The sequence below is a fragment of the Taeniopygia guttata genome, chromosome Z, assembly GCF_048771995.1.
Source record: "Taeniopygia guttata chromosome Z, bTaeGut7.mat, whole genome shotgun sequence".
In the NCBI taxonomy this organism is placed as follows: Eukaryota; Metazoa; Chordata; class Aves; order Passeriformes; family Estrildidae; genus Taeniopygia; species Taeniopygia guttata.
Window position 1 is genome coordinate 39,605,067 of NC_133063.1, and position 19,445 is coordinate 39,624,511.

The window sequence follows — 19,445 nt, forward strand, 5'->3', positions numbered from 1 at the left end:
ATGAAAGCTAACTACTCAGTGAAAGGAGTGTCACTGTTAAAACAAGGCATTTTGATTTTGTTGACATCAGTCTGTAATTGCTGACCCACTTCTGCTTGCTAGTGTATTTCATAAATAGCTAATCATGCTCTGGACAATGGAATCTGTGATATGCTGAGGATTATGAGCTCAGAAACTAGGAAACCAATAGTGCATATTGGTCTGAGTGGCTTGTACGCAACTAGTTTTAATGTATCTACTAGGCAAGGTCCTGCCCACAGAAAAAAAAAAATCAAGACATTGGCTGTGAGTGTGGAAGATTTAAAAGACTTGTGAGGAAAGAGGAGGCAACAGCCCCCGTGTTCCCCGCTCCTGTGGTGAAGGCACTGCTGGCCCATGTCTTGCCCGGAGTCTGGGGCAGGTGCTCACCTGCAGCGTTGGGCAAAGGCACTCACTGAGGACATGATTGCCCACAGGCGCCAGACCTCCCTTGCTGGGAACATGAATCAAGCAACGCAATACATTTTTATTTCAGGTAAGATTTTATTGATACGGACACTGCTAAGTGTATATCCCACAGCAGTGAAACAGGGGTCTTTTTCAAATGTAATACATCTAATCACAAGAAACAAAAACAAAAAGCCCACACTAAAAACAAACCAAAAAACCCCTTGGAGCTCATCATTGCACAGAGCTCTTGATCAGTCTCTTTATGACATAAGGATGACGTAATTCTATATGGGAAAGTACTCTTGCACTCTGTAATACTATAATTACAAGAATTGTTAATGTGCTGAGTGGCTATCATAGATGTTTTAATGGAAAATTAAATTAACGAGTCAGTTTGTTATGCTTCTAAGAAAGCAAATCTAGAAGAAAACATTGAAATACAAAAAGTCTGATCCTTTTTACTAAGTTTGTGTCTCTAAATGCTGTTCTGAAAAAAAATCACAAAGCCTAAAACAATAAGCTAATAATTTTAAGTATCATGACACCAGGTGATAAAGTACTGTGAAGATAAATTATTTCTGTCAGAGTTAATGTTGAATCAAATAGCAGTTTATGCAAGTTGGTACCACATCAAGCCATTAAAGCATGCCTGCAAAAAGTGCTCAATAGCAGAGTGGAACTTCATCACAAAGCTCAATTTCCATGCAACTCCAGGAAAATAGAAATTTTGAAGCATGTTTTTCAAAATAAGTCAAGTGATCAAGTTTTCAAAATAAGCCAAGGACCAAAAAGACAGATTTGAAATTATTATAGACCCAGATGGGTCATATGGTGAGGTTTCAAGACAAATTTCTCACACACTGGTCTTAAAATCTCAATCATAGATTTTTCAATTTCTAAGGTTCGTAATTTCCTTGACAGTTTACTATTAGTGTATTGAGCATTCTTCATTTTTATTGCTGTGGTTAATCTAGAATCTAGAAGTTATTCTGTATGAAAAATTATTTCCCAGAATGACAGAATGGCTTGGTTGGAAGCCCCTCTGGAAATACCTAATTTGGTTCTGTACTCAAAATAGGGTCAACCATGTTGTCCAAGCCTGTTTCCACTCAGTTTTTTTAGTATTTCCTAGAATGAAGACTCTTGTGCTAAATTACCTTTACAGTGCAAAAAATAGTAATTGCTTTTAAGTAGAATTTCTTTTATTTTACTTGGTGGGCATTGTCTCTTGTCTTTTCACTGGGCACTGATAGGAAATGTCTGGCTCTTTATCTACATTTCTATCTAACCAGCTATACCTGTAAATGTTTTATTTATTTCTTGTAAAGTCACACAGAGCAGCAAAAGACAAGTTACGGCACTTTATTTTATGAAACATCGCCTTATCCCAGCTGGCTTTTTCCATTTGAGTATTCAATATAACAATTGCAGTGTGCTTGGTATTTCTCTTTTGTTCCCTTGTTTGTTCATCTAACTTTTAGAAATTCACATGGCAGGGCCTTTCAGGCCTTTAAACAAGTCACCACTTTTTGCATGGTTGTACTTAGACACACAGACACACAGATACACAGACACACACCTCCTGATAGGTCTTTGGTGAATTTTCAGGATATACATGTGTCCTTTGTTCTTAAGACATACATGGATAAGACAAATCTCTGACAATGTAGACTTAAGAGAGAGAAAATTCCTGTGAATTCACTCAACAAAATAAGGAGGCCATCTCCGACTTTCTGCAGAAATGTACAACTAGGAACATTTCATTTTTGTTCATGGCTCACAATTGTGTCTTTGTGGACCTGTACAGAAGCACCAAGAACATGCCAAGAGCTCGAAAGAAAGATGAGAAGTAAAGTTAGTTTCAACTACCAAGGCATAGAATTGCATTTTTGAAGATTGTCAGGAACATATATAGGGAAATTTATAACACGACAGAGAAGACCAGTTTCACAGATATGCCAGTCCTTTCTTGCATCTTCCCATGGTATCCCTTTCAAAGCAGAAATAGTTCAGAAATAGTAGCTATTTTAGCCCAGTTCTGACACTGATCAGTGTTCTTAACTAAAAATAGTCCCCAGTTAGTGTTATCTCTTCTTTTCAGAGTACTTTTGTAACCCAGGCTGTAGTCCCAGCCTTAGAGTTTACCTATTCATATGGAGAAAAGGGCAATAAGGAAACAGCTGGATATAAATGAAATCTGCTCTTCATTCATGCCTTCTCATTCCCTAAGGCAGCTGTCAGTCTTTACCAATATATTGGTGACCAGCATAGTCACTTCCTCTAAGACATCAGCACCTTCTATTCCTGAGTGTACTGTGAACAAATCATGTTGCTTTCACAACCTTATCTGACTCCACCTTCTAAAATGAAAATTAATTACCCAGATTCATTCTTTCTATCCTCCCAAAAACCTAACCTCACCATGTCATTAGCCAGAGAGATACAAACTGGTGTTATTTGCTAATATCAGCACTGAATGCTGCCAGGAGAAGCAGCTGCACAGCTTGTTAGCATCCTCTCCTTGCAGCAGTTACTGCATATCCCCTTGAGGTCCAGAACAATCATCTCATTCAAGTAACCCTCATGAAGGAAGTTTAACTCCAGAGCACCAAGTGCAAGGCTCTATGAACAGCAGGGGCCTGTTCAGGAGGCACCAGCCCTGACCTCAGCAGAGCTCACCATTTGATCACAAGCAGGAGAGGAATTAACTATGCCCTGAGGCTCCTGACACAGGTGTGCAAAGGGCTTCTATGGCTCAGGTGTGTGGAAAGCGGGGAGGGAGCCCTCAGCGTGCCTGGCTGTGCCCGCCGTGCACTGAAACTGAACCAAAACACATGCAGCTCAGCCACTGGCTGCTGTTTATCCTGGGCACTGGAAGCACAATTCTGGCTTTGCCTCCTGCCTCACCACTGCACTGTCAGGGGAGGACACTGCAATTTACAGCACAACTACAGAGAAGCTTGAGAAGATGTGTCATCTGCTCTGTGTTGCTCATAACAAGGCACCGTTCAGGACCTATCTGTGCTTTAATCTCTGTCACTCTCTTCCCATCAGTTCCTTCAGGGATGTGCAAGCAGCAGAGAGTTCCCAGATGAATAAACCAGACTAGCTGCAAGTTCCAGTTTATCTGAGGTGATCCTGCCTTGGAGAAAGAGCTTGCAGAGTGCTGCAGAAGGCATTCAGTATGTCTATTCCTCATTTGACCACACTGCAATTTTCATGTCTTCCTGCAATTTCCACGCTCCTTGTTGAAATCCAAAAATACCTCAAAAACACCCAAAGCACTATAAAGCAAAGGTGAAAAGCCCTTCATTTCTAAGTTTTCAGATTGGATTTTTCACTCATGAATGAAGTTCTGTATGGCCCTCTGAGAGTGCAAAGGGTCAAATCTTTAGTGCTTTATGTTCAGCACAGTGTGTAGAAAACATTTTGTTAGACAGACATTTGTGGACATGCAGACATCAGTCTGCACACATGCACATAAACTCTACATTGGAATTCAAGGTAACTCGGATTAGGAGAGTTTACACAGAGAGTATTCACTTGACTGGGACCAGAACCACTAACATCTGTCCTGTCTTCTGGAATTATCATTAACGTACTCAGATTAACTGTCCTCCAGTTCCGTGTGGGTGTTTGGGGAAAATAGAAAAAGAAAAGCATGCATGTGCTTAAAATAGTTATTATCAGAGACTAACAGAGAAAATAGCTTCACATGTCATTAACTAAGCACATAAATAGCATGTGAGGATTAAAACACAGAGATGCAGGCACACATAATACATGACCATCATATCGCATCATATCACTCCGCTGTTTTCACTGTTTCTGTCTCCAGGCTGAGGCTAGGCTGTGTGGGTTTTTTGGGAAGTGTAGGGACACCATCTAGCATTGTCATTTGTAAAAAGCACATTGTGTCCCAGCCCCTTAAACTTTTACCCTACCACAGTAGGACAGGACAAAAGGTGACTGGAAAAGTTGCTGAAATTGTATCTACGTCCTTCATCAGGATAAAGCGTAAAGTGAACAAGCTGGATGACAACAAATGAAGCATATCAGAGTCCATCGTTCCAAGAAATTATGTCCAATGCTGTAACAATTTTAGTGTTCACCTTTCAGCTAAGCAGGCAGCTGGGCAGCTTTACTTTCTTAATCTTTGCATTACTGTCCCATCTGACCACACTGAAGGGTTTGTCTTAAGGATAAGAGTTTTCTCACCACTTCTGTTATCCAAAAGAAATGAAGTTTATTTTCATAATTTCTAAAATTGGAGGGTTAGAATGACATCTGAATGCATATTTCACAGCTAAATCTGACTTGAGCAGTGCATTTCCTATGTTCATTTTTGGACAGAGCAACCACCATTACTAGAGTTTTTTTTCCCAGCTTCAGTCCTCCTTACAGCACATAAGTCTGGCAATATCACTGCTTTTCACTACAGGGGCCTGAGAGAATGCAACCAGAAAGGCAGCTCTGCATCTCCATTTCTTCGTCAGCACAGAGTGGAGGGAGCCTAAGTGGGTGTCTTCTATTAGGAAGAGAAGTGAAACAAAGCAGAGAGCCTTCTGCTCCTGCGGCTCTTCTGGGTGGAGGCAGTTTATTCCAGCATCTCTCCATAGCCTGGGAACATGCTGAGCAGTTAGATTTCTTAGGCATCTCTGTCCCAAGCAGTCCAAGCCCTCAGATTCCCCAGATATATACAATTAGCTCCTGTGTAATTCCACTAATTCCTTAGCAGAGAACTGTAATTTTGGGGTTTTTTCATTTAGAACTCATCTGAATCAAACTTAAGAGGAAAATAGTCATCAAGCCTATGATTAACTCTATTAAAATCTCACTTACTAAGGTTTACTTGGCCCATTATTCTCAAAATATAGAAAACCATAGTTATTAAATATTTGCTATTTTTACTCCTAAATATGAGCATTGCTTTTCTGAAATGTCTTTCACCATATTTCAACTGACCCCAGTAAATTTCATCCCTTATGATGACAGATTTTCATCTACAGTGAAAATTGTTACCTTTCTTTCATTTTCAAATTCCTCATTTTTAAAAAGCTAGGTATGATTACAGGCACATGCTTGTTAGTTTAAGACAAACAAAGAGGGTTTTGCATATATTCAGATGATCTGCAACCATCCCTATACTGCTGAAAAACTGAACAATATGATCAGTAGTGTAGGCACACAGGTTTCTTTTAACTTTATACCAAAATTCTATGAGATTCATATTTGTTTATATGTATTTATATTATATAAACAAAATATTTGTTTATCCTAACTATAGCTAATACCTGTCTCAAATACAAAGTTCAAGAGGTAAATGGAAATTCAGAGCTGTCAAGGGCTGGTTAATGGTATGCAGGGTATGTTCTGGCAAAGTTTGTATCTGAGTCTTTTTTTTTGCCTAGCAGGTGTAGTGTCTCTAGGTAGTGACTGAAAGTCAGCATTTCAACATAGCTGCTGTTGGAAAACAAGGTATCGATCAACCACTGCCTGTGAAAATACCTTCTCTGTGTACCACATTCTTTTCTACTACTTTTAAGGGAAGTGTCTGTTGCATTAATGTGGCGCTTATTTAACCAGCTGGGTGAGCTGTAGGAGGCAGGATCACCACACTACATGCATGAGGGGGAGACCTGTGACTCCTAACACCTGGGCTGTGTTCCTGCTGGATTTAATAAGCAACACAGGCAGAAATCCACTCTATAGCCCAATGTCCTGTTGGTTTGAAAAATCTATGTTATGGAACACTTTGTAATGAAACCTGCTGATCACATAGACAGATCTCAAAGACTGCACATACGCCTGTGTCTAATTCATTTTGCTTTATGATGTCTTCCTAGCTTTGCTGTCTCTCTCCTACTTACTTTGCTAAAAAAAAAAAAAAAAAAAGTACAATTATAAAACTACTTATTTAATTTCTTTTGCTCTTTGGTATTCCCTGTAGTATGAAAAGGACCCCCAAAACTTTAAGGTATTTTAAATGTTGTTTTAATAAAACAATTTGTAAAATATGCTTGTGTTGCCCCCACTTCTAGTGTTTCAAGAATTCTATTTGTGACCACTCACTTCCTTAGGCATTTAAGTGAGATGAAGAATCTGGAGACATGAGACAGCAGATAAAACACTTTGATCCTTGTTTTTCTCCAGCAGACCAGGAAATCCCCATGAATAATAAGGAAGGAAGTTTAGGGGTTTCCCTGAAGATCAACAAACCACCTGAGCTTATTCTGAAATACTGTGTGGCAGGAGCACTATTAATTGAGCTGGGAATAGTACAAGTAACAGTGGTTTGGTGAATAGGCTTAAGCTACACTTTTGCAGGAAATTAATAGCAATTGACACACAGCTCTTCAAGTAAGATGGTTTTTCTTTTCTTGCTGTGCACCACATCCAAAGAACAAAGCACCACAGATAATACTGAAGTGTTTTTCAGTTTTGCATCTGACAAGCAAGTGGCTGGAACAGCGCTAGACTAAACAGTTAAATAAATTATTACTTCACTGGAAAAAGAAGTAAAACAGGAAGAAAAATTGTGCACTAATTAATCAAAACTTATCTTAGAAAAGAGCACAGGAAGGTTTTTAAAACATCACCACAGTTTTTGGTTTTTTTTTTTTGTCATGCTTAGGTTTTTTGTTTTGGTTTGTTTGTTTGGCTTTTTTTTTTTTTTAATTTGAAAATGTGACTTAAGAAGAAGACCGGGAAAAGAAGAGCCATAATATGCATAGTAGAAATATTTGGGTTTAAAAAGAACCCAAATAAATCTGAGTTAGTTCTTAGCTTGCTTTGCAGAAAGTAGTTCTGTTTCAGTCAGGCTTTATTTAATTTCTATTCCTTGTTCAGTCAGCAGTCTTCCCATTCAGTCAGCACGACAAAAGTGAATTAGTCACTCAGTCCTAGCCTGGAATAACTTTTCTGATTATGACGGAAATTTTTTTCTCACACCCAAATGCAGGGACCCATTTCCTGAAGAGGTGATAACTGATTTTGTATGTCCCTGACTTCAAGTGCCATGAGTGTGCCACAGGTACTGAATGTACTTCAGGTTTCCACTCAAGTGTCACACAGCCTCCACCACAGACCTGTGTTTCTGCATTTCAAACAAACGTGTTTTCCCTTGCTGAGCAGGTTATATGTTGCTGCATAAGGGGAGGGAATTTTGTTGCATCATGTTACTGCCAGGCAGACAGTGTCTTATTAGATCAGTAAGAAGTTACCATATCAATATACTACCGACAAGCTGGCATGGAAAGCAAGAACGGATGAGAAAGTAGAGTGTGCTATCAAGCAAAAGACTGTTTGTTATATGGCTGTTTGAGGATTTGAGTAAATACTGCCAACAGTGAAACCAATGCAATGGGCAAAAAAGAGTGTAATGTGTTTTATCCAGCTTCAGATCAAAGGCAGAGGACACAACATTTCAACCATGAACAGAGGCATATTATAATAGCTTATTTTTTTAGTGCTTCCATGACTTAAATGGAAATGCTCCCTCAAAATAGTTCTAGTGGGAAATAAAGAGTACCTGGCTGGCCCATAACAACATGCACATGTGCCACAGCACATCTTCCAGTGTGGTTTGAATGCAGCTTCTGAATGAGGATCCCCCAATAAAGCAGATAGGCCCCATCTATGGACTTAGGTGGAGTGTGAAATGCATGGAAAAGAGCTCATTTCTCATTGAGGTTGGTCTTGGGCAGCTCAGAGCTGCAAACTCTGGTTGCTAATAACTTTCATGTTAAAATGTACAAGAAACTTGCAGCCTGGGTTATAGAGACAGGACACAGTATGTAAATATCCTCTAATTCCCACTTCAGCTACTGAAATAATTCTTCTCAAGCTGTCTCCAACTTCCAACTGCAAAGTCTTCCTTCTTTGCCTGGGGGAATTGGTCACTGAAAATAAGGAGACTGTAAAGCAGAATCAATAGCAAAATTTAAGGCCAAAGAGATTCAAGAATATAGGAAGTTTAATGTTTATTGAACTTTTAAGTCAGGCTTTCTTGTTAACACTGCAAAACTTAGTGCTTCAGGGCACAACAGAAACGATAAAATTTTACAGTTTTAAGATTAACACAAGAGAAAATGGTCAGTGGTTAATTGAACATACTGCAGGTAGCTTTCCCATATTTCATAATCTCATTTGTTGTACTACCATCCTAAAGTGTCTTTAATGCACTGTTTCTTTTATGCTATTTTCCCTTGAGTGCCCATGTGTCTGAAGTTATCTTGAGGGAAGTCATCTGTATTTTGCAAGTTTTTAGGTATTGTGGTCACTAACGCCTACATTAGTGACAAGATTTAAACCTAAAATGTTTTTAAAATGTTAAATGTTCTAGCTAAATATTAGAACTAAAATTTTCTCTGTCATCTATTGCACCAATTAACGTAGCATTAATAGAAATATTATGTTACTGTTTTAGAATTTCATATATACATTATAGGGACATATGCCCAATACTTCTGAACTGAGTGACTGATCTCACCAGAATAGTTTTTTATACACTTCAAATCTTTCTTGTAGATATCTTTCATGCTTGTTATTCACAAGAACTGTCTTCTACAAAAATCCACTGTCATGTACCAAGCAACCCGCAATAAGGCACTTCCATAGTTAACTGGGCTGTAAATAATTTTTCTGTAACCCATTTGCTCTGTCACACAGTATTCCAGATCCTGCTTTACAGGGAATTTTCTCCATGATTTCAAGGCATGTACATCCATATGTGCAGAAATAGCTTGCCTTGGTGCTGTTTTTGAGCTTCCTCAAAATGGAGGAATTCAGGGCTTGAAGGGTTGTTATCTTACACTATACACTGGGAATTTACAAACTAACCACAACAGACTCTGATTCATCTTTCTATTGCTGAATTTCACATTCCTCTCATAGACACCTGAAAAGAACATTCTTAATCATAAAGCAAACTAATTTGCAGTTGGACACCCACGGCAAAATTGGAAACTTAACTCTTTACTCACCTTCATATTTACTGTTGACTTGGTTTTGCTCCTCACACTTTGATTGCACTTTGCTGAACATCCTTGCTTCCTTTCTTCACTTTGACAGAGTGCACTTGGGGCTGTCTCTGCTCATTTTTCTGGACACTGCATGTCTCACGCCTTTCTTAACTACAAGCTCTTACCCTTGCTCTGTCCAATGCACAAATGAACAAGTTGGAGACAGTCTTTTACTGAGGAAGACTAGTGTTTTGGGAAAGCTGTTGGAAAGCCTGGAGAAACAGTTTGTCTGGAGGAAAGGAGGGATATCCAGTTCTGCTGTGGAAACTGGTCAGACACCTAGGAAGAAGTGTAGGAAAAGGCAGGAAAATGATTTTGTGAACTCTTGAATTTGCTATTTCTAGTGAAAAGAAGGAAGAGCTGAAAGTTGTGAGGAGGACAGGCGATAGAAATCCAAGTCAGCAATATTCATGGCACTGAGAGTAGAAAAAGTTTCTCTAACAAAAATGCAAGGGCCTGAGGTAGAGAATCTTATAGAACCATGACCAAAGATAAATTAAAAATCATTCTATGGATCAAGCTGAATGGCTGTAAGAAGAATTTCAGCATAAGCTTAAAATTTTTTCCATTGAAGTTTTGCTTTGGTTATTGACAGAAGCATCAGACATTTTGCTTGTAGAAGGCAACCACATAAGTAAATATGAAATCTATAGGAAATCTGCCCTGGTTGGGCTTGTTTCAAATTAGTAGGATTTTCATGTTCCTACCTGTAGTTAATTTTTAAAAACATAAGAAATTTTGACTTATGCAAAACTTATCATCTGCAAGGCATGTTGAGAAAAGCACGTTTATTGGTAGGAATAAAAGCTCACTATGAAGGAAATCCTCCAAAAGAAATAGGACATAGTATGTTGTACATAAAAGTGAGTATACTATAACTACCATAAAATGTAGTGTATTGTCCTTCTAAACTCCTAAGCTAAGTAGCTCCAGAAGCTCTGCATCAGCTGGCAATTTGTATAGGCTTTAAACTGCTACCAATAAAAACCCTAAATGGTGGGTTGCACCACTTTATTAACAGCAGAAGGCACATGTAATCATGCCATTCATACAAATACTTTTTCTGTTTGTTATCTTGCTTGGAAAGAAGGAGAGAGCTTGGAGTCAAATCTCATTTGCCTCCTTTCAGCAATACACTTGATATCTGTAACTTGTGTTCTAAAGTTTTCCACTTTGAGAAAACCTACAGAAGGGAAGTGGATCCTCCATGAATATTATTTCTGAGTGGAATAAGGAGTCATAAAAATGACAGTCTGCTGGATGTGTGGAAAAAAGGACCCCACCAATGTATGTCAGCTATTTGGGGCGGTCCAGAGCTTGAATAATTCTCATTAATTTTTGAGACTGTCAATACTAAGGCCAGTTTGATAAAACACCATGACTTACTGCAATATTTATTGAACCTAAATCAAAAATATCTCCATATTCATATCAGAACACAAACAGGTTTTCTAATTCTTCTGAGGCATTCTGCTATTTAATTTCCTACAATGAAACAAATTCCATGTAGTAGTGAAAGCTTCTCTCCTGACTTCAGTCAATACTGGAAACAGAATGTAGGAAAATGCTTTATGCAAAATAGGAAGGAACTGTGTGGTTTGTGATTTAGAATTAATTGCATAGCAATAATATATGACAAGATCAGACGCTGTTGTTTATACACATATCCAAGGCCTTTATTTTCTAGACCTGCCATTTATCGTTTGAAATTACACTAAAATCTACAATAGCTTGCAAACCAGTTCATGCCAAATTCGTCCACAGTGTTTGTGATAGACATTGGCGCATGAATTCCAAATGGTAAATAAGATTACAAAAGTGAGTCTTATATATGTCTGGAAGAGCAATGAACAACTAAGCCACTGCTAATGTTGAAGTACATTTTGATTACATCAGTCTCTGTGTGGGAAATCAGGTGTTGAGTTACATTTTCTAATGTTACTGAAGAAGACTAATAGAGCATGTGACTAGTTTTCTGTGTATGTCTTCTGACTTTTATGGAGAGTCCCTATCAAATTTAAGAATGAATCAATATCATGTAAATAACTTTTCTGTCCTCTGTAATGAAATCCCAGTTACACAGGGTTCTGGGTTAAACTGCTCATTTGCATTCCCCTGAGTAATGCTTCATACGAATTTTTGCATTTTTCCAGATCACCCATCTTTTAAGTTTCACTTCCCTAAATTGCTGGGTTTGGAATTAAACACTGCCCAAATGAAAATTAAAGGGTAGTCTGTAATTTTTACCTCATCTGAGAAGAATTTCACCAACTGTACCTAACTTTGTTATTACCAGTATTTTACTGGCTGCAGTTCTCTTCTTCGTGTAATTCTATTTGACCAAAGACTCTGGATGTCACCCAGATGTTCACATAAATTATATTCTACTTTACTTGAGACTGACCTCACTCATGTCCTGTAGCCAGAAAAAGATTTGGCAGTCATTTATAACCCTGAATCTCTAATCATATTTTTTAGAAGTGACATGCATTCTTATTGCTATTGATAAAGTGGCTGTCAAGATAAAGGTTGTGTGGAGAATAAGCTTCTTCCGAGGCACAGAACACAAAGAAAAGCAGTTACTGCTTCAAGCTACAACACACTTTAATACACTGGGTAGACTATTGGTCTTATTCACTCAGTAAAAGGCTCCTACTTAATTAATATGGCACAGTGGCCATTTACATGCTGTGGACTTTGTTGCTTTGTCTAAACAGCTGAAGTCCATACCACTGCAACACTGATGTGGTCTTCAGATCCTTTGCAGAGTTATTGCTGATGCTAGTGAGCCTGTGTGCTGGGGAAGGGAATGAGAGTGGCATGCACACATTCTCCAGTAAAACAGCAACTTGACTGCTATTCATAAATGATCCTTTTAAATACAGAAAAAAAAAATGCTAAGGACACCAGTTCAAGTTTAGCCTACAGATTCTGTAAATCATTCTTCAGATTTATATGTGACTTCCATGTGTTCCAAATGCTTCCTAGAATTTGGATTTTCTCTAAATTATTATTAGAGGGCCTCCTGTGGGATTAAAGATCTTTGGAAAGGTTATGAGACCTTTATTTTTCTAAGTAAGCTCAAACCAGTTCTTCTACTTGTTGTTTAGCTTCACAAGCTTGCTGAACTAATCAACAGTGATTAGTTCTATGGGGTTATTTTATGCCTTTTTTTATTCTTCCAGGAAGAAAAGTTTTCTCAAGGGTACTCCTGTTGCTTCAATGAGCCCATTAGGCAAATACACCCGAAATGTGTATTAAAGCTTAATTCTCTTAAAGCTCTTTTTGTTTGTGAAATATTATTTGTATTTTGTTAAAGGTTGGAGATCCTACATAGTGACAACTTCACTCTGAGCATAACAGGAGACAGAAAAAGACCCAAATTTTTAATTCTTCATCCCATTTGAATATTTGGTTAATGTCTTCTGTCACAGCAATACAAGACAATGACAGGGCACTGATTTTAGCAGGATGTAAAGACAAAATTGCTGAGAACCATCTTGAGAAAGAATAACAAGAAAACCACACCACTTAGGGGAAGCACATTTGGTTTAGTCTGTTGTGTGTCACTGGGGCATTAACAGAGGTCATAACAATAGACACCTTTCCCATGAGATATTGCAAGATAAGATACACCTTGACAGCTACTGAAGAGTATCACACAGTGGCACACATCTGCACATCAGTTCAGGAATTAGACCATTGTTCAGGAGTGTAGTTTTCTAAATCTTAATTTCTTCAGCTCATAAGCAGAGCTGCTCTCTATCAAACAGTAGCACTTCTGCAAAGTGACACTTGTCTCTGAAGCCAAACTAGAGAGGACCGTGTACACTCAAAGATCTCCACACCTGTCAGTAAGTCAATAGGAGAAATTAGGGGGGAAAGTCATTAGTAGACATTTTCTATGAAATAACAAACTTCCTTATCATTTTATTTCCAAACTGCTGCTTTCTCATAGTGTCTGATAATCACAGAGAACACTTCTCCTCTCAGGATACACAAACCACAGGATTCCGATGACTCACACTGAAAGAGCTTTCAAACACATGGAGGACGGAAGGGCACGCTGTTTCTGCATTAAAGCTTCCTGCCAAAGCCCCAGACTAAGCACACTTGAATATATTTGGACAAAGTTTTAGCAATAGTGGTAAGTTCACCTCACTGTAACTGTTCCAGTGAGGAACATGCCCGTTTATGAACTGTCTGATTGCATCCTGTTTGACACTTCCCTTCTGACAGTCACAGCTAAAGCAAAAACATTTGTGAAACTGTTGTTTGCACAGAAAGGTGCAATATTGACTTTTTGATGCAAGGATACCGCTCTTCACTGATGGTCAGCAGAAAAGGTGATTGGGCTGAAATCTTGACAGTTCTTTGGACAGGGCCTGTAATACTTTATATCTTTACTTTACTTTTAGTTGAATAAGCTCCTTACTGATCAAGCTCTTCATCTAACATCAGGAGGATACTGAAAATTAAAGTGAAGTTCTCTCTTCTTGGAAATGTAAAGATAAATCCTTCAGCTGAGGCAGCAGATCTCCAAAGGAGAAATACTAAGCTCAATCTGCTGTAGAATATAGGAGTCCTTATGAAAAAACTTCAGAGGAAAGGGGTCTGAAAGGGGAGACCTAACATACACAGGTTGAAAGTGCAGTCTGATGCTGCTGCTGTCAGTAAAATTATTTGGCTTTTCCACAGTGCTTGTCTCAAGACATGCCAAAGCATTCACCTGTTGTTTAATACCTAGGGAGTAAACACCTAACACTGCAGGGGAATAATGAAGCCTGTTCAGCCACATATTTCTCAGAGCAAAGGCTGAATACCTCTAAATATCCTGCTCAGCTGAACTTAGATAGTTTCTCACATCATGGCTTGGACTTTGATGGAAAAGAAAATAGATCTAGTCAGTGTCAATGGTTTGAGAATCAATAAATTTCAGATTGTGATGAACACCAGGGGCCAGTGAAAGACCTGCATTCTCAAATTCATAAACTAGTTGATGACAGTGAATACCTGCCTTGAAGGAAAGGTGTGACTGACATGCAAAACTTTGAGATGCTGAGCTGATCTCAGAAGTGTGAAGCAAGACCAATGGACTTGTAGAGCACCTCAAGTTTTGAATTTCATCCTCATCAGCTGAAAGTGCAGAGCTTTCCGTAATTTGAAGTTAATGTATGTATGTTATGGTCCCCAGATCCCAGATACCAGCTTCTTACTGACTGCAGCTCCATTACCGAGGACAGAGGTAAATGCTAGAGCAACCAGACTGCACTCCTCATATTGATGGAATTACATAACAGGAACAGAGCATTTGAGATCCCAAGCAAGGGGGATTGGTGAGTAGTGCAGTAGGATGATATGTATTTCTTAGGAACCTTGGAATAGAATACAAGCATTGCAAAGGTACAACAAGGACAAGAAGCAGGAGGTCTTACACTTTAAGAGGATTATAACCACCTTTATCCACCTAATTGACAGTCCCATTATTCTTGATGTGTGGAAAGCAGATAACAACAATTTCCCTAGGGCGTATCCCACAGTTTATGCTTTTCTGCTCCCACAAGGAGCTAATGCGCTCATTCTCCTCCTTCTATCAATTGCATTTGCAGCTAATGACACTGCAACTGATACAGATTGTTATTATTAGTCTCCCAAGATATCAATATACAATTCAGAGCATATGAAATACCATTCATGAAAGATTGAAAGGAGTTTTCCTAATGCAATTCTTGCCTTTGCATCTTTCTACTCCGTTCAAAGTTATGATGAATCACTCTTTCTCCTTTATCCATTTAGGCATATTTAAGTACAATTACTATAGAAGATCTATAGAAGGTCTTAAAGAAAGTAATTTTATAAATGCATGGTACTATTACTAGAACTCTATGGGTTTTTATCCTGTTTGTGTTAAGCTCCTATCCAAACTATTCCCTTTATGAAAGTTTTCCTAAGAAACCAAAATCATAACCTGGTTTTCATATGGATAATGAAAAGCAGTGGTTGCAGAGACAGCTGTTATTTTCTCTTTTCTATGTACCATTCAGTAGTTAAAAATCTGCATCATTCTAGATGTTTGAAGGTAGCATAAACTTAATATCAAAGCAAAAGTGGGTATTTGCATGAAATGGGAACTCTGGGTCCTGGAAATAAAGAAAAAGCATGGGTAAGCATTTCAATTTTTTAGAGGTCTTGATTTAAATAAGAATTTTGAAGCACAGTCCTATATGACATTTTTTAAGGTTATAGTTTGGATTATAGTGTTCTAGGCTGGCTGCTAAGCATTTCTGGAAAGCACACTTCAAGCAATGATGACAAAAATGTCAAACAGGATGTATGCACCCCAGGCAGGTGCTCAATGTTCTTTTTAACCACTTGGCTGTTGGAAGGCTGAATGTGAAGAGTGGATTGAAGAGTGAATTGCATCATCATTGTTGTATGAGCTGCAAGGTTAGATGTGGTTTTGGTTAGAGCAGTTAGAAAGCAAGGTTAGAGCAGTTTTTGAATATCAAAGAAAAGGTCTGGAAACACTGGGTTCAGTTTTCTGTAGTGAAAAATGCAGAATTCTAGACAAAAAATGGCAACCAAATAATGCAAGTGCAAGGTGGGAAGTGACGGGCAATTGTAGCTCTGCAGAAGGGCCTCTGCAGGGAGGGGTTTTGAAACCAAAGAGGTCCCACTGGCACACAGAACCAGGTGGCTAACTTGAGGCCCAGGGAGAAATTGCTTGTGCTCTGCTGATATATCTTCAAATAATATTTGTGCTCAATTTTAGGCATCCTGTCTTCAGAAGGATGAAATATACTTAAAATTGCATACATTACAACTGGAGATCCATAACAGAAGAAAGAGAATGAAGGTGATCATAAGGCACAAAATAGAGCCAATAAAGAAAAATTGAGACATATAGAGTCATCTGCTTGAGAGGGGATGAAGGGGAGGCTAGGAAAACAGTGGAAGTGACAAGTTTAAGGACTCTGTACTACAGGACATGACCATCAGACAGGTAGGTATAAATGTCCCAGGTCACCCAGGGAATCTGAAAAGTCTCTCTAACAAAACATCATTGTAAACATGGCGAGCAAATAATCCTCACTAACAACTGTCCTGGGGAAGAAGATGACCACAATTTGAGTCTGAACATTCTAGACCTTCCAGAATGTCACATGGGCACCACACAGTAGAGAAGCAGTATCAAAGTTTTTAGTACTTCTGGAAGGATTCAGGGGATTAAATGAACAATGAAAAGGATATCTTAATTTGATCAGTCTTTAAGGACTTGTGTCTAGACCCTTGTCCAAAATTAGGGCCTTGAAAAAACACCAAAAATCTATTTTACTGAGAAGAGCTTAGTTTTAATGGAAATAAAATCAGAACAGTTCACTTTCTTAATTGGGAAACTCTCAACTAATTCAGACAGTCTGGAAATAGGAAGGTTGATATTAATTTCTTCCCCAGCCCACTGCCTCTCTGCAGGCAGATCCTCATGTTCATGGCTGGTTGTAGCCAACTCATTGACATTTCGAGCAGTTGTAGATTTTTCCCAGTAGTCTTTAAGAAATTTACCCTTCTTCTCCAATCCTCTGGTGCTTAGATGTCTGATCTCTCCCCAGGAAAGAGCAGCCTATACTCCTTTTCTTTCTGGACAGTTGAATCCAACCTCTTCAGTTCTTGAAATCCGGGATGCTGTTCTCAAAAGAGAGCACTGCATTTGACCTGAGGCTGTACAGAAGACTTTAAGAATTGGTTGATAGTAGGGATTACTGGGTATGTAGTTGGTTAGAAGTGTGTAACATCACAGGGAGGAAAATTTAGAGTTTGGGGTTTTAGAATATAGAAATAAATATGAAGCAAGATGGAGGTTTTAGGGTGGAGATGGGTTGTTCTTCTTTACCTTCTTTTTCCTTCTTCTTCATGGGTTTGGGTGATTTGAGATTGGACAAAAGAGTCTGCATTGTGGGCATTGGGGAATCAGTTATTGAGTTAAAGGGGAAAATAATCTAGGTGTCCTGTCTTAATTGGATAGTTTAGTTTTAAAAGACCTTGTAGCAAGAGTTAGTTAACCATTTTGTGCCTTGCTAATGAAAAGCTGCCAAACTCGTGGTTGTGAGACTGTTTCACTGATAAGAAATAATAAACACCTGAGTCTGAACATGGAATGCTGTCTCAAGTGCCTTCAATCCTGACCTCAAGAAACTGCTATTCACTTTTTAGTGGAACACAATATAGCACTTTAAGCACTTGAGCAACACCAACACCATCCATCACACTTTCTTGATAGGAAAAATGCCTAGTTAAGATGAAGGTAAACAAGGACCAATAATTTCTAGAGTGTAAGGCCAAAAGGGATCACTCCTGATGTCTGGATAGCCTCTTAAATAACACAGAGCAACAGATTTCTCTGAAGTGTTTTTTTTTTATCTGACAGAAGTGTTTTTATTGCTCTTTTACCTAAGTTCCAAATTAAAACTTGCAACTGAAAAACCTGCCCCATTTTTTGAAACATTGTTTCAATGGTTAGTTAGACTTCGTGCTGAAAATCTGTCATTTATTTCTAATTTTCACTTGTCATTCTCTGTTCCTGTGATATTTTCATCTGCTAGGGTTAAGAGACATAGTGAAAGGCTTGCTCACTCTATTCGTGCTGACCCTTTGGGACCAGATCATCTCCTAACTTCCTCTTCAGTAAGCCAACAATTTTGAGTTTCCTAGTGTGGGACATGTTTTTGAAGTCATTACTCATCCCTGTGGCTCTGCCCTGAATCCTTTGTACTTTACTAACATCTTTAATAACACTGCAGAAACAGTTGTATTGGTGGCACATATTAAATAAGGGGTAGGGGGAAAAAGCTCAACTTCAACTTAATACTTCCCAATACATTTCTTAGGCTATTTTAGTATACTAAAATAGTATAGTATTTAGTATACTGGCATTACAGGGGGAACTTGCTTACACATCACCCACAAATATCTTGTCACTGATTCAAATTTAATATCCCTGAGCTACATATGCTACTGCACTTACCTAAATATTTAGATTTGATTGCAAAATTCACAATGCAATCTCTTTGCAGCTCAGCAACTCTCAAATATTTGTCTTATGAAGAATTTTAATTCTAGCCATCTTATTTATTTTTCTTCTTAAGTAACTGGCAAAGTGTCAAATGTATGAGATTTAAGCTTAATGGAATGGAAATGGGAAAAATATTCCAATACTTGCATAAAAATGTATAAAACTATAAAAACTTTCAATTTGCATGTTTGTGTTTCTGAATTTTCATCTTTTTTTTCTGGCAAGTTTTGTGTTTGCTGATCTCTGCATGTATGCACCTGTATGCAGGGAGATAGCCCAGAAATATTTTGATTGATCCTTTTGACAGAAATAATAGGGGGTTTTGGGGGGATTTTTTTTTTGCTCAAAATCACACTTCAAAACAGGACCTATATTATTAGGATTTTGTGTGTTGTGTTTTGGTAGTGTCAAAACTTGCTAGTGACATTTTAATAAAGGTGACTGATTTTTCAGTTCAAGCAATTTTCAATATTTATTTAGGATAAGTTTAGAAACTTTGAAACAACTTGAAGCAGTTGAAAAATATTTTAATATCAAAAAGGCCTCAAGATTTATTAAAAAGCCAGTCAACCAAAGGACCTTTCAAAATGTTTATTCCTGCAGGGTATTAAAAAGTTTTTTTAAATTTAATTCTTCTTTTAAATGTTCTGTAGTTGTAAAATTTCCTCGGACACAAAAAATACTGTCCCCAGCCAACTCTTACATTTGAACCTCAAGCAGTTTTCAAAGTGCTGTGGGCAGGTCACAAGGACAATAAACCCTCAGATACTGCAAAACAGGAAGGAATTGTAAAACATGGCAGCAAAACAGTGACTCATGCAGATGGCAAACATTTGGGATTGTGTGATTCACACGCCTTATCGTGCCTGCCTGCAGAACAACACCGTCTCACTGGGGCAGAGTAGCTCAGCCAGCTGAGCACT

The 19,445-nt window shown here is 38.3% G+C and overlaps 1 long non-coding RNA gene across 1 annotated transcript in view; it reads left to right on the forward strand.

Moving 5' to 3' along the window:
• Positions 1–17,564, forward strand: part of LOC115491143 (uncharacterized) — a 23,024-nt gene extending 5,460 nt beyond the window's left edge. Inside the window, exons 2-5 of the long non-coding RNA XR_004365873.3 lie at positions 13,446–13,599; positions 14,647–14,788; positions 16,225–16,455; positions 17,063–17,564. This is a non-coding gene — a long non-coding RNA (uncharacterized lncRNA). The remainder of the gene's footprint in view (positions 1–13,445; positions 13,600–14,646; positions 14,789–16,224; positions 16,456–17,062) is intronic.
• The last annotated feature ends 1,881 nt before the right edge of the window (positions 17,565–19,445 follow it).